Below are 12,716 nucleotides of genomic sequence, written 5' to 3'. Positions count from 1 at the left end.
ATCAGATGCTGATAAGGTTAGTGGCGTGTGAGCAAAATTGTAACAACTGTCATTTGTAGCACTTACCAATTTCTGTAATGCTTCCACAGGGGCTGAATTCAAGCTACCAATTTGATGCCACTAAATGGGGAGTTTGGGAGAGATGAACAAAATCAGATTTTACTAGCTGGTAAGGGCTGACTCCAGCCAACCCAGAACAGAAGCTCTTACAGAGAAAGAATTTTGAATAACATATTTGTATAACTACATATACTACAGTTTGTATATATGATAAATTTGCTATAAGTTTTATGTATCCAAAAGTGGTGACCATTTACCATTTTCCTAGCAGTCATAACATGATATGTGGATTATTAGGATTTGGATATTAGTTGACAGCGTTTTCTACAGCTGGTGGCATCATTGAGCAGTAACTGGAAGACCAAGGAATTAACTACATCAACAGGTTGAAGGATTGAAGAATTCACTGGATGGGCTAGTGGATACTGGTTTGATTTGGAGATTGGAAGAGTGTCTTCGAAGGGAATGACTGGTCCCTGGACCCTTCCTTTCTTTCTGACTCCTACCTTTCATGAGCCATTCTCCATTCACCATCCACTCCTGATGCCATGATGATATTGTGCCTGCCTCACTTGTAGGTCCATGGCAGCACAGTCTGCTGACTATGAACCAATCCATTAAAATTATGAGCCCAAATAAATCTTTCCCTTTTCAAGTTGATTTTCTAAGGTGTAACAAAATACAACTAATATTCCAAGCCTATTATTAGTATTTAGATTTTTTATCAGATGAGATATTTAATTAAACCTTCAAAAATTAGCAAAAATAATGTTTCACTTTTCTTACTTGTTTCTTTTATGCACAGCAGCTTCTCCGATTCCCTGATAATTCACATTCTGATTGTTTCTATTCTTATACACAGCAGTGTCTCCAACCAACTGATAACTGCCAGTCTTAGACTGAACATCTGTAGAGTCAGTCGTCAAACAAACCTTTAAAGGACTTGAAATAATCATTTAAATAATTAATTGTCGTGGGTAGATTTTCATGCTATATGAGGTTCCACTTTGATGATGTATTTTGGCTGGGGATCTAGAAAATATTTTTATGTTCTTGGTGCTCTAGAAGATTCTGTGGCATAGAAGTGATCAAAGTGGGTCAAACTCTCCATCCTACCACAGCTCATGTTCGGGAGCAGGGAGCAACAAGCAGAGTACACAGTACGATAGTAGAGACCATGATCGAGGATATAAAAGAGGTTAGGAAGAAGAAATTAAAAATGTGGGAATAACATTTTAGGTGAGCTGACAGCGATGCTGCAGCTTCCTGGGTCTGAATCTCTACCTTATCTTAGTCAATGAAGTCTACTGACCAAACCACATACCCAAAGCTAGTTCTGAAAAACAGAAAATTTCTAAAGCCTTGAATAGGCATGCTGTTAGGGAGGTTACCGATGAAAGAAAACACATTAACGATGCGTTTGAGAGATAGTGTGTGGAGGGCACAATCTATAATGAGGTGGAAGACAAGTTGGCTTTGTCTTCCAGAGAAAGGCCCAGAAACGAGCAGGTCAGCAGTGACAAAAGGGGAGGCAAGCCTGTATCTTCCCTTGGATCTTTCTTCTTTGCTAATTAAAGAAAAGAAAGAAAAGGCTAAACACGGAGATTTCTTGTAAAGACTTTAAGATAATGAATTGGAAATTGCTCTTAAAAGTTGGAACGCATACTGAAAATGGTAATATATTCTCTAAAGAAATTTCGAGAGCTTTTTAGAAAACTACTATGAACTATCAGAGTTGAGGAAGGATATAAATGTATATAAAATAGAAAATGGCTATAAATTTGGGGAAGTATTTTGGTAAAGTATAATGTTGACAACCTCTCATAACCTATCACTTATAGTTTTAAAATGATTAAAATAAAACACTATATTATAAAGCTTTACTAAGCACTAATGGAGAACATTCCATGGATAGGTGAAATACATATCTCAATGACTGGACGTTCTGTCTTTGATTTTAACTTTGTGATAACTTCTACAATGAAACAAAAGTGGAGACAGCCTGAGACAGGAATTTGGTGAGATTTGAAACAGGGCTAGGCATCCATTTTATGCTGGTGATTCAGTACCTGGGATTCTGGTTGGCTTCGGGATGTACGTTTAGGTTAGTTAAAGAATGGAAAATGTCATTTAAATGACTGACAAGGAGCCAAAGCTCACCTCATATGCTGTGTGCAGAGAGGTACACTCCAAATTGGTAATAACAGAGGATTTTATAAAAATACACAAATGCCTCTTTTTCTTTGCAGAGTTCTTTGGCAGAGTGCCTGATGTCATGTGAGACTCTTGCTTATGATCTTTTAAGAACACAATATTCTGCTTTTCTTTTCTTCTCACAAGTTTAATATGAAAGTTATGTAAAGAACTATTTACACTTTGCCTTATTCTCATTACAATGGTTACTAAAATAAATCACTACAAAAATTTCTTGGTTTTGCAATTTTAAAATGCCATGGAATTTTGGGAACTGGGCATGTGGTAATAGAAGAAAAGTCCATTAAAGGGAAAAATTCTAGGTAGGTAGAAATTTGGGAAGATAAACTCAAAGTACTTGGAGATAATTAACTTCGGTAGTTTGGAATTATTAACATCAACTATAATACACTTCTGCTTCTCTGTAATGGCTAGAACACCATGAAACATGGGTTGCTTTAAATAACGAGAAAAACTGAAATAATTTCTAAGACTTAACTGTTGTCAAACCTGCAGCAATTTATCCTTATAAAAGAAAGCCTCAGACGTTTATTGTCCTAAAATAAGTAAAGAAACCAATAGGCCTCTAATTGCTAGAAACTCTTAGGGTGGGCATATAAAGTTCATTAGTGTTCAGACATTTAATAAGCAAATGGCCGCTCGGCAACACCAAATGGCTTCAGTTCCTATTGAACACAGTTCTCTTTTCAAACCATTGATGTGAAATGATTCTATTGACACTAGCTTTTGAAGAAAACCTTTAGTTGAAGGGAACTATGTCCAACATTTATCTCTATTGGTGGAATTTTTCATCTTATTTATTCTTCTTTTATTTGGTATGTGAGAAGGAGAAAACAAAGTCAGATCAAACACATCTATGGAACAAAGCGCCGGGACTCGTACAAGTGTGCTTAGAATGGGAAGATTTAGTCCCAGTGTGCTCTGAAAGGATCTGATGGATTTTCCCATACCCTATGCACAGGCAGAACAGTTGGATGCTCCGCCACTAAAGCATGATGTCTAAGAAAGACTTCTCTTACTTCACCTTCAGTGTCCATGCTTTTATGGGCATTCACCTTGAGCTTCCTTTTTGTCATTTTCTTTCCCTATGAAAAGAAAAGGTAAGTTTTGGAATGAATGTCCTTGAGTATAACTTAGCTCTGGAGGCAGAACTGTAACTTTCCATTTATGAGAGTTTTTTTTTTAAGTCTGCTTCTAAATTGCTTGGACTGACTAATTTTATTTCAAGTTATGTCATATTGTCAGTTGAGTAAAGACAGTTAGAGATGGCCTTCTGGATGTTGTATGGGTCCCTTCCCTTTGAAGTCAATGCTGACTACATATCTACCCTCCTTGGTCCTTTAATCAGTGTCCAGTCTGTCCGATGAGAATAGCCCCAGGATGGAGCCCAGACCAAGCCATGGGCAGCACCCCTTTGTCCCTCTCACAAGGATGGGACATGATTCCACAGGATTAGCCAACAATTATATGCTCTGAACTGATCAATTCAGTCAATTTACTGTGCAAAGTAAATTGATCCTTCAGAACAAAGGGTTCTGTCAGCAGGGAGCTACCTGAGAAAGCAGCATGCCTGTGTAAACAGTTCTGTCCTTCTCCCAGTGTGGAGTGGCCCCGCGCCATATGGTGCCACTATGAACTTATTAGCTGACGGATTAACTGATCTCTGCATTTGGGATCCCCAGTTTCCAGCTGTGAGAATGATTGATGGGCTAACTACTGCTCCAGTCTTGGAAGTTATTTCCTCCATTTAACAGAGTCAAGAAGACAGAAAATTGCCCCCTTTGTAAATGCTAATCTCACCACTCCTTCGAACACCCAACATAGCAATTTATTCAAGGCAAAGTCTTAAAATTGGTATAGTGCACATCAAATGCATACTAATTAGCAATTTCTTTTGAAGGCTCCATCACTTATTAAGGATCTCCTTTTCCATATGTTCATCATGCCCCACTTCACCCTTTAATTACAAAACAGCACTTTCAACTAATTGCGAGAAGGTATATTGTGCCTGGAATCTGTATTAAACACTATACCTTCTGATGCCTAATTTAGGGTCATATCGAAGGCAGACAGATAAGCGGGAAGAAATGCTCACAACTGTCATCTGCAATTTTAGGCATATTTGGGCATTGTCAGGATGAACGTTTTGTCTACAATGGTGGCTAGGACACTCTTCCGTGGACATTAGGCAGGAAGAAGGCAGTGAGTATTAGATTAACAATTGGGATCCTTTCTAGATTACAAAGAATCCACATTTATCCAACAGAAGCATGATAATATTACATTTGTAACTTTGTGATTTCTTCAGTCACAAATGTTGAAAGAAACCACACAATCTTATATGTCTGATCACCAGTCATTAAAGTACATATTAGAATTGTACTACAGAAGGCAAATTTTGCAAAATATACTTAAAGGATGTATAAAGAGAAGTATTTCCTATTTTGTATAACACTGGCTATTTTTCTTTACTAAAACCAGAGTTCTTAAACTATTTAAATAATTCTAATGGTTATCCCAATTTTTTGTCTGCCACATGCAGGCTGAATTTCAGCTTCATTGTAATGCTGACTGATAAAGAATGGTACAATACCTTTCTCAGGCTCTCTTTGCCCACAGAACTCTATAAAAAATTTACTAATATGTCTTCCTTCTCAATGCTGCAGGTACTGGTGGAACTTTAGGCTTCATGTATACTCAGGCTTCAAATCATGATAGAATCAAATAAACCTCTTGATTTATGGTGGACAAAGAGCAGGTGAAGTGTGACCCACTCTTCAAGAGAAGTTCGTTTTTCATAAGCGCTGTGAACTAGATGTCATCAGGCATGCCAGGAAACCAGTCAGACCCATCTATTCTTAGCTTAACATCATTTTGAGTTAGTTTTAAAAACCAATCCTAAATTTAAACTATAATATGAGTGACATAAAAAGAATTTAAATGGCAAAATATTCTCATTTCTTATAGAAAGAAATTTTAAGGACTTATGAACAGATTTTGGCTGTTTGCTGCCTCCAGTCATATAACTTTGTCAAATTTAAATTCCATCTCTATACAGTACTTACTACTAATATTTCAATTTCAAAGGAATCAAGTTTGGAGTCTTAACTTCAAATTATGGTTCCAACTGATGACCCAAGATTCAGTTGTTGACTTTTTGAGGCTGCAATTTGGGGCTGATTTGCTTTTGAATCTCAGTTTCCTCATTTGAGACTCAACTCATCTGAGACCTTAGGGTTAAATCTGCTACTATGTGAGTATGTGAGAAGCAGAACTGAGGCCACCTCCTTTCACTTATGGATTATGTTGGCATAGTTGAGTTTACCAATATTATCAGTATGTAGTACTACTAGTACTACACTCTTCATTTACATTCCTTTTCCAGATAGAACAACAACAACAACAAAACTCTGTCCTTAATATTATTTGTAGAAATTTAAAACATAATCCTAACATTCACATAAAAGGACAAGATAGCACAAATAGCAAAGCAATTATGAGCAGCAACAATGAAGTTGGAAACACACAGTGCTGAAATTTAAAACATATTGCAAAGCTACAATAATTGAAACAGCTTGTTACTTGTCATAAAAATTGACACAGACCAATGGAATTAGATTAAGACTCAGAAATAAAACTATGAATTTATAGATAGTATAGATTTTTTTCAACAAAAGTACAACATATACTGGGGAAAGGATGATATCTTCAGTGATGTGTGCTTAGAAAATTGAAATCCATGTGCAGACAATTGAAATTTGATCACTATCTTTTACTATGTTTAACAATAAACTAAAAAAGCAGATGAATAACCTCTATAGAAGACCATACTGAAATACTGGGAGATAACTTAGCAGTATCAGCATTCCAGGGTATTAGCAGTTTTATTAACCCCATAAAATACAAGAAACCAAAGCCTAAATTGACAGAAGTGATGATATCAAACTAAAAACCTTGTTGAAGAAAGAGCAACAACAGAGTAGGGAAAATAGCCCACAGGAATGGTGAGGTGAGATTTCCCTCTGTATGCTTTTAATATGTTTTATTACCATTAGTTAATAAAGAAGCTGCTTTTAGCCAATGGCTTAGCAGAGTAAAGCCAACAAAGAGATTAAACAGAGTCAGAGAGATGCCATGTAGCTGCTCCAGGAGACAGACGCCAGATGCTGGATGGAACCTTACTGGTAGGCCACAACCACATGGCAATACATAGATTAATAGAAATTGATGAATTTAAGATGTAAGAGTTAGCTAGAAATACGCTTAAGCTATTAGCCAAACAGTATTGTAATTAATACAATTTCTGTGTGATTATTTTGGTTCTGGGCATCCAGGAAACAAAAAAGCAGCCTCCATCTACAAATTGACTCTATATAGTGGGCAACTACATTCACACAAAACCTGAGAGAGCATGGGTAGTAATTCTAGACACAACAGAACAGAGTTTAATGCAGCTTCTTGGTAGTCACATTTTTATTTTTGGATAGGCTCTGTTTTCTAGTGTCAAAGAGTGTTGCTGCAGCTCCTTTAAAAGAAGGCTTACTGACTCAGTATAAGTGTCAGCTTCCTAGTTCATGCTGTCAGCACAAACTATGGCTCTTTCAGGAGGCTGAGCACTTGAACGGAGTTTGTGAGTGGAGCGTTACAACTTGTTTAATGTCAACTTAGACCCATTGTGTGCCTGGAAACTGACTGTGAGCAAGGCTCTCAGAGATGACACTGAATAGACCTCCTCCATGTTGAAGGCAAAAGGCAAAAGGCAAAGCAACCTTAGTCCTGACCATGCCACTTAACATTTTAAGAAGTGCTCCTGGATAGAAAAATATTTCAGATACACAATAGGGAAGATTCAGACACAAAAGACCTCTAAATGAGACACAGTGTGTTTACAAAATGAACATAGGCTTGAGAGAGAGAAGAAAAAGAATGTAGAAAAAATAAAACAAAGTCTTTAAAGAGATGGAGTGCAGACAGTTATAGATTAAAGAGTAATGATAATAAGATAAATATTAAACTTGTAGAAAAAGTAATAGAGTAAAATAATTAAGTCACATAAAGATGGAATATACACAGAGAGTCTGGTTATATATATTATTGTGTTTTCTTTGAATTCTTTAACTACTGAAAGATATTTGATTCTGGTGGCTGCTAACCTAAACCAACATATACTTTAAAGGTATCTTGACTTCAAAATTTGGGTCTAAGAATAAATTACTTTGGAAATGAGGTTCTTCTTTTGTTTCCACAGAGAAAGAGAATCTGTGGATTCCTTCTAGACTAATGTGATTTGATGGACCAAGATCCCCTGAAAGGTCTCCATGAACCCTCAAATACTTCACCCAATAAAAAACTGGAAGCAGTTTGGAGAGAACTATGCCCAAATTCCAAAATATTGTTTATAAATGTTTGTTTTCATTTAAATGTTTTTTAAATAAATGGTTACAATCAATTTCTCTCTAAAAAGGGAGGAGGAAGAGATATGATATAAAGATGAATATTTTGCATTGGTATGGACTTTGGTTTATTGATACAAATTTTAGGTAAATTTTGTTATAAGTATATTCCTGCTCTTGATTAAGGTATAGTGTTTGTACAGCTTACTTCAAAATTTAATGTATAATTAAGAAATGCAAGTTAATAGATAGTCATCTATAATAGTCAAGATTGTAGTCATGTTAGATTTTCTAGATGTACAGAAATATATTTCAGAAAGATAGTTATTCTTCATACCTTTTAAAGTCTAACAGAATATGGCATTTAAAATGTTTAAGAACTTAGGACTTTCCATGACAATGAGACTCAGCTGTTCCTGGAAGCACCAATCTACTTCAAGAGGATGATGGGCATAAAAGAGATTCCTTATGGAGTTGGTTAGCCATTTTGGCAAGGAACTGCTCTTGCCTGGACTACTTGATGTTATGCTGTATAAACTGAATGTGCAGGATCCACAACAAAAGTGACTGCTGAAGTTGCCTAAAGAAGGTAACACAGTCCTTCAGTGTTTCTGTCTCACCAAAGAGTCTGTCAGACATTCTGCAGGACAAAGAAGAGAGTGATTGACAAACTCTCAATATAGGAGGAAATGTGTTTGAAATTTCCTGCTTCATGGAAATGTCTGCCAGATACTATGGGCCTGTAGGCTCAAGATGGGTTCCCCAATGTTACAGAGAAACTTTGGGTGACTGTCCAGACAGCGAGATGTCTCTGTCTATTCTCGAGTTTTAGAAGCTGGTTACAATGTACTTCCTATTAAGTTAAGTAATATTATGTCCTTCTGGGGTCTTTGACAAAGTTGAAGAATAGATAGCCATAGTTTCCTTATTTATGGTAAAAAATAAAATAGATATAAATATTGTAACTTAATTTTTGTTTGATAACTGTTTCATTATATGTAATTTTACTATGTTAAAGTAAAACTTTCTTTTTTAATTATACAGAAAAGGGGAGGTGATGTGGGATTCCCCTCTGTATGCTGTTAATATGTTTTGTTGCCATTGATTAATAAAGAAGATGCTTTTGGCCAAGGGCTTAACAGAGTAAAGCCAGGCAGAAAATCCAAACAGAGATGTACAGAGAGAGTAAGCGGAGTCAGAGAGATGCCATGTAGTTACCTCAGGAGACAGACACCAGACACCTGCTGGTATTGTGTACCGGTAGGCCACAATACGTGGCAATACACAGGTTAATAGAAATGTGTTAATTTAAGGTGTAAGAAATACACTTCATTGCCGGGCGGTGGTGGCGCACGCCTTTAATCCCAGCACTCGGGAGGCAGAGGCAGACGGATCTCTGTGAGTTCGAGGCCAGCCTGGTCTACAAGAGCTAGTTCCAGGACAGGCTCCAAAGCCACAGAGAAACTCTGTCTCAAAAAACCAGAAAAAAAAAAAAAGAAATACACTTCATGCTAGAAAGATTCTTACGCTATTGGCCAGACAGTATGGCAATTAAAACCGTTTCTGTATGATTATTTTGGGTCTGGGAAGCCGGGGACTGAACAAACAACCTCTGTCTACAGATTGGGGAAAATGTGCAAAGTATACACCCAACAAAAGTCTATAACCAGAGGAGATGGAAAATTAAAAAAATTCAAAAACAAAAATCTAACCTAAATTTAAAAATAGGCAAATGATCTAACAAGATACTTCACACACACACACACACACACACACACACACACACACCCCACACACAACAAATGGTCAATAAAATTGTGGGAAAATGCTCAGTAGAATATCAGCAGAAGGCAAAGCAAAGCTACGAGGAGATACCACCCATCTCAGTGAAACAGATACCATGGAAAAGCAGCAAATGCAGCTTTAAACACACAGGGAGCAACAAGTGCTGATGAGGACACAGAGGAAAAGCAACTCCCACCCACCATGGGTGAGAACAGTAAGTCACTATAGCAGATAAAGAGAACAAGTTCTTAAAAAAATTAGATCTGATCACAAAGCTCAAGAATTTCACTTCCCAGTATATAGCCAAAGGATATAACATCATACCAACAGGATGCCTGTACAGCCATGCTTATTGCAGAACAATTCAGAATAACTAAGATACAGAAATATGCTGAGTGCTAAATAGCAGATATCTTGACAAATAAAATGCATTATACAATAAAGAGATACTATATAGCTATAAAGAAGAAGTTCTGAAATTTCGGATGTATAAATGGAAGTAGAGAACATAATCTTAACTGAAATAAACCAAACACAAAAATCTCAAGAATCATATGTCCTGTCTTCTTTCTGGACATTAAAGCAAAGCTTGACCTAAATACTGAATGCTAATTAACATATCAGGTAGGTGTGTGTATGTAGGTGAAAAATATATAAACATAGACTGGATCTGATCAGTGCCCACTGCATCCATGCTTGGAAATAACAAATGAAGTTATATTAATCCATACTAATCAGGTAAGATACAATATTTTTGGTATTTTGAAATAAACTTACTCTTTGATAATTTCATACATGTATAAAATGCATTTTGATCATATATCCCTACCCTGTCTTACCCCCCCACACACACACTTCATGCATCTTTCCTTCCTCTGTACAAATCTCATTCCCATTTCTATGATATTTGTTTTGTTTGCTGTCAAAAGTCATCCATGATGGAGTGGGGGAGGATGACTCAGCAGTAGCCACACCATCGAAGATAATGATTCTGCTTCCCTAGCAGCTATCCATAGCAAAATTTCCGCAGGGAGGGGTAGGACTTTTCTCCAGACGTGATGGATCTTAGACAGGTCCAGTCTCGCTCAGGCCCAGTGTAGGTGAGCAATCACAGCAGCTATGACTTTGAGAGTATAACAGCCACCTCTTGTCTAGAAGATAACGGGTCGGTCTCCCTTATCTCTATCATTTGACCCTTATTGTTTTACCTCATCATTTTCTGAAATGTTCTCCAGACCTTTGAGGAGTGTGTGGCTGTCCCATTTAGGCCGAACGCTATGCAACCATTTCCTCTCAGCATCACGGGCTGCCATGAGCTTCTGCATTTGCTGCTGTTCACTTTAGAGGAGTTTCTGCAGTCGAGGCTGAGAGCCATGTGTAGGAGGTGGTTTGATGACACACCCACTTAGTGATACAGCAGCGGTTAGACTCCAGCCCCAGGCTTTGATCAGGGTTACAGTGGCACCAGGTATAAATTAACAACATTGTCAACAAAACAGAAGAGCAATAAAAATACCATGTGATATTCTCTCAGTCAGCGTCAAATATACTAAATATTACTTCAGTGTGTATGTGTAGATGGTCAAATAACTGATTTTAAGATAACTTTCCAACATGTAGGTGCTTTTTTAAATAAACAATGAGTTTCTATATTGATGTTTTGAAATGCAATGAACAATTTTTGCAAACTTGGTCTTAGAGGATGGCAAACATATTTATGAGAACTTGCTATCAAAGAGAGCCAGTGGTACATGTTTGGCCAGTGTCATGAAGTAAGGACCATGTCATCACATCCCTTGGGCTTTCATATATTTAATGTCAACAAGTTTCTGTGCAGTTGAGGTTGAACACATATATAAACCTTCAAATATCTTAAACTTCATTAAATAATCACTTTAGTTTTGAGGATCTGTTAATGCCTATATTGTAGAGGGATTTACAATATTTTACAATTAGGTTGGCTACATTTTCCTGGGACAGTTAAGAGACAAGCCACACTCCTACTTTGAAAATAAATTTAAAATCTTGCTTCTGATAATCCAGGCTAATTTGAAGTTCTCTCTCAAAAACAGTTGTAGATAGAGTACTTGCCTGTGATTCCACACCCAGGAAGCTGAGGCAGGAGGGTCCACAAGAAATCTGAAGCCAGCCTGGGTTACCGAAGTGATTACATTTTTCTGAAGAATGAAGTATAATTTTTAAACATTAGATTGATTTTCTTACTCCACCTTCTCTTCCCTGACTAGTACAATTCTTCTAGACATGCTAAGAAGCCCCGTTCTTGCTCTGCACCAGATAATTCTCGGCTGATCATGTCTTTGGCAATGACAAAACAGTGACATCATGTTTTTACACCTTGCTCCCTTGGAAAGCCAGTCCTCATCATGACAAGCTGAGGATTTTGGAGACTTGAAGGCAAAAATCCTCTTCCATGTGTCTGTGTTGACTGAAAACAACAGCATACTCGATAAATGTGGTGAGGAAGGAGGAATGGAGAATCACAGTCCTCTAAATCCTGATTTGGACTCATCAGGTAAGACTAGGGGCCTGCAGACATACAGCATGCACTAGCCTTGCACTGAGTCTGAACTGGAGATGCCTGACACGTGAATTTGCGTCTGAGGACTAGAGGCCATCTACCCTCCTCTCACTCCATCTGTACACCTCCATGAAGGCAGACTTGCAAGAGAGACAATCAGTGATCCTGCACAGGCTCCTTCCCAAAATGTTTTACTTGATCCTCTGTTATTCACTCACGAATACAGGTGTGCGTTGGTGACAGGAGATGTGGGGCAGCCATTAGATAAGGAATCACTCCCACAAACACCCAGTGGAGTATTGTTTTGAGAATCTTGATGAGTATACATCAATTTATTTAGTATCTTAGAATGCAAGAATCTTAGCATGCTTTTTTATCTTTTATAAGTTCTTAAAGGCTACACCTCACATTTCCTTAAGATTGCATTTGGGATAGGCATTTCTTCCTGTTATGTGAAATTATTCATGGAGAGAAATGAACAAATGTCTACTGACTATAGACAGAGCATCGCTGATGCATCAAAGTGAGATTACCACTGAACAAAACAATGCTGGAGTTGCTTAGAAAGAATGTGGGTGGGAGGCTACCTTGCAGCAGCTGAAGTTGACAGTCGTATTACCAAAGTCCAGCCCAGCGTGGGTGCAGTCGAACAGGTTGGTGGGTGTCTCTTTCAGGCAGCTAGATCTTCTTCAAGTATGGTGGCTCCTCTGAACTTCTAGGCAGCA

This window comes from Arvicola amphibius, chromosome 3 (assembly GCF_903992535.2).
Source record: "Arvicola amphibius chromosome 3, mArvAmp1.2, whole genome shotgun sequence".
Classification (NCBI taxonomy): domain Eukaryota; kingdom Metazoa; phylum Chordata; class Mammalia; order Rodentia; family Cricetidae; genus Arvicola; species Arvicola amphibius.
Note: the sequence above shows the minus strand (reverse complement) of the source record.